Source organism: Triticum aestivum, chromosome 6B (assembly GCF_018294505.1).
Source record: "Triticum aestivum cultivar Chinese Spring chromosome 6B, IWGSC CS RefSeq v2.1, whole genome shotgun sequence".
NCBI classification, from domain to species: Eukaryota; Viridiplantae; Streptophyta; class Magnoliopsida; order Poales; family Poaceae; genus Triticum; species Triticum aestivum.
This window is the reverse complement of record NC_057810.1, coordinates 566618120-566621958: the sequence shown is the minus strand read 5'-3', so window position 1 is coordinate 566621958 and position 3839 is coordinate 566618120.

Here is a 3839-nt window from a genome sequence, read left to right as displayed (position 1 = left end):
TCGACCCCATCTCCTCCTAGGTTCCTGGCGCCGCCCCACCCCCATCTTCCCCAGCTCCGGCCGCCGCGCCGCACATATATCCCCAACCTCTGACCGCCGTAGCGCCCCATCTCCTCGCTCCCGCACCACCACGCCATCTCCTCCTGGTGGGGCTCCGCCGCCGAAGCGATCTGGCCGTTCACAGCCACCACCCCTGTCCGTTCACCTGTACAAGATGACCAGGCCGAGGTACACCGTGTCAAGTGATTCGTGCCCGGCTTTCACCAAAATTTACCTCAGTTCTTAGCTCTAACATCGATGTTATTTTTGATTGCACTAGGAGGCAGCGATCTAGTAGAGTTCATTTATTGAAGGTGTTCACCTTTTGTGTGATTATTAGTTCACGTTTGGCGTGATTTTCTGTTCAGCAGGCTTACTATTTCATCATCAGGTAAACTGCAAAGCTCTGCGTCTGATAGAATATCCCATGTTATAGCTAGTTATAAATATGTCTAGATGCAAGGAAAGCAAAAAAAACTCCAGCCAACTTTTGCTTCGCTGAAATAAATCATGCTCTGTTTTGTTGTCGAGCAACAACATGGATTTCACAGTAACCAGGAACACACGAACATGATCACTAAAGAAGTTGAAGCATAAGAATGGTATGATCAACAAGCTCCGTTTGTTGCTCTGGAGTCGAATGAAAATCACCATTATTTTAGGTACACCCAATGCTAGAGTCATAGGCATCTAAACCTTCTAAAAATAAAATGAATGACAAGTTATCTGCACTTAATTTTATGAGCAGTACTACATGTTACTTGTTTCTACTATGAGCGTTCAGAACACATGTTGGTGATGTTGAGCAATGGTGAAGGATCTCGTGACATAGCTCATGCCCTCTTATCATTTCAACTGTAGTCGTCCATGGCGGCCTGTGCCCCCACCACCGCGTCCACCTATCCTCAAACGCCGTCACCAGTGCCTTCAGTTCAATCCACCTCCTGTTTCCGGAAATTAGTTCCTTCAGTTCCACCGTACTTAAAAAGTCAGTTCAACCTCTCCTATTTTTCAAGAACATGTACACCCTGATTTTGACCTAGGAGAACAGTCATTTTCTGGATGATTTTTTTCTTTCACGGCTCACTAGTGTCATGTTTTGCTATCGATGCTGTCTAATTTCTTCTCCTTGTGAGTGTTAGTGAACAATGTAGTGTTGCCTATCAACTACTGGTTTGGCATGTTTCAAGTTTCGGCCTGGTTGAACTTTTGATTGAACATTGGTTTATTGTCAGTTCTAGTGCGCCCAAGCATAAGGTGGGATTGAACTATTATCGATGGATCACTACTAATAATTCAACTTACTATTTTTTGCAGCATGCAGCAAAAAAGCAAGATTCACAAGTTCATCTTCTGGATGCTTTTCAGTACATCTACTTCCCGTTGGTAAGTCAAATTTGTTCTGTGCTTCCATCTTCCTATAGCACAAACAAGTGCTTGTGGTTATGCCGGATAATGATGTTGTACACAAAATGGCTTATGGGATATCAGGATAATGTGTATACAAAATGATTTTTTGTTAATATTTTGTATGATCCATTTGACAGAAAAGATTCTTGTTATTTGTGGAGTTTATACAACTCTTCTGTGATCATAGCTTATTCATGTTGGTAGTCCAGGTGTAAACACAAAACTAAGTTCGTGTGCATCTACAGGGAAGGTTCGCCTACAAAAATAGAGTTCATTTCGGTTAAAAAAAGTAAATTTTACAGAAAAAATGTGCTTGAAAGTTCAATTATAGTCACTAAGAAAGTTCGTACACTTTATTTCCAGGAGTGCATATCTTGCGCGTGCTGCTACTAATCTCAACTTATTGTCCAAATCATACTAGTACTGATGAATATCGAGTTCATGAAAATGTAGTATTACATGATATTGTAGTACAAGACAATGCGCATGATAATGCTCAGGCTTGATGGTTAGATATTGTAGTCTCATAAATACATGATAATGCTGTCATGATCTATTAGCTAACTCATATCAGCATGATAATGCTGCCACGATTTATATAATTTTGTAAAGAAGATCTATATGTGCAAGTTTTCTGATAAAAGAAAGAAGAAAATCCACTAGCAAATTTAGGGAAACATGTGTACCTTGAGAAAAGTTTACAAAATAAATGCTAGGAGGTTCATTTCGTGTACGTTTAAATTGGTACCAGTTCGACGAAAAAAGAAACAAAGTTCAAAAAGAAGATTTATGAGTTCACCTTCCATAAAGTTTGTAAGTACAGAGATATCACCTTGATGTAGTATGTAACTATGTATTGCAAATACATCAGTTCACCTTGAATAAATTACCGAAGTGCACCGTGAAGATTTCCATCAGTTTGCTTATAAAAAAACAAAAAGTATTTGACTAAAATATTTTGTGGGTAAGTAAACTAATCGTGTTCTTGTAGTTTGGAGGGAAAACATAATAAGTTATACGGAAATAAATATGGAAGTTCATATTTCAAAACAAATGAAGTATTTGGGAAGTAAAATGAAGTATTTCAAAGTACACATCTTTTTAGGTTTTGCTGTGAACATGTAATGTTACTGTACATGAGCTTGTTGTTCTTTTTACATGAATTTGTGCATGCTAATTGGTGGTTGTTGTGTGTGTGCAGGAAGGGTGGCATGAAGCAGTTGAGTAGGTGTGCGTGGTAGCAGCTACTGAACTTATTCACACACTACAAACATAGTCCCACACAGCCTCCCGCGCGCTGCCAGCCGCCACCTCCCTCCCCCGCGCCGCCGGACACCGCCTCCCTCCCCCGCGCCGACGGGCGCCGACGCACGCCGGCGCCGCAACGACCACCCTCCCCGACGCGTCGTTGCCACACCCCCCTTCCCCAGCGTGCTGCCGCCACGCCCCCCCCCTCTCCAGCTGCGCGCTCACGGTCTTCTGCATCCACGGCTGACACGCAACCTCTTCTCCAATTTCTCTACATTATGACATTCAGTTGCGGTTCAACAAAAGAACAACAGCAGTACATACATCTCTTTCCTCTCTACTGCTCTTTTCTGTCGCTAATTTGTTTCTCTCTGTACTGCAGCACGAGGGAGGTTGGACAGACTGCAAGACAAAAAAAGCTCAGTTCTACACACAGGCCTAGCCGCCTGCACGCACTACTTCCTCCGATCCCCGTCCAGGTAAGGGGCTCACACTAGTACAACTCTTCCTCCCTTATCCGTCCAAGCACCTCCTGCCATGCTCCTTCACGAGCGAGCTTTTGTTGGCACTGGTGCACACCGCCACATGTTAAAAAGAGTGTCTTGGAAAAAGTTCAAAAGTTTGGTTCCATGAAAAATTGCACTTGCTCATCTTGAAAGACCATGAAAGTTCAGAAGTCAAGGTGCCCACCACCTGTTTGATGAAAGGGCAGGGGTGCGAGTTGCTCCTTGCCGTTTCTGAGCCTATAAGTTCTGCTCCTTGCCGCTCGCCATTGGCGCTCGCTTGTCATGAAAAATAGGCTGAGCAACGCGAGAAGAGGCAGGCTGGTACCAAACCTAGTGTGGTGCTGCATGTGCTTTTCATCGTAGGAGAAATCTGTAGCATGATATAATTGAGACTTCATTTTCATAGCAGCATTGTAGGACAGAACAGTACAGAATGCCTATCTGTCTTCTCAAAGATTGACTGTGTTTGTGCTGCTACGTCTCTCTCTACTAATTGGTGTGATTAAATTTATATTTTGATCATTGGATCATCGCTTGTTAAATCTAGCATGCACAAAAGTTTAGAAAAAGAGGCACGAATAAATTGGGTGCACTCTACCTTTTTGTTCTTATGCTTGGTAAACCTTGTTCAGTTTG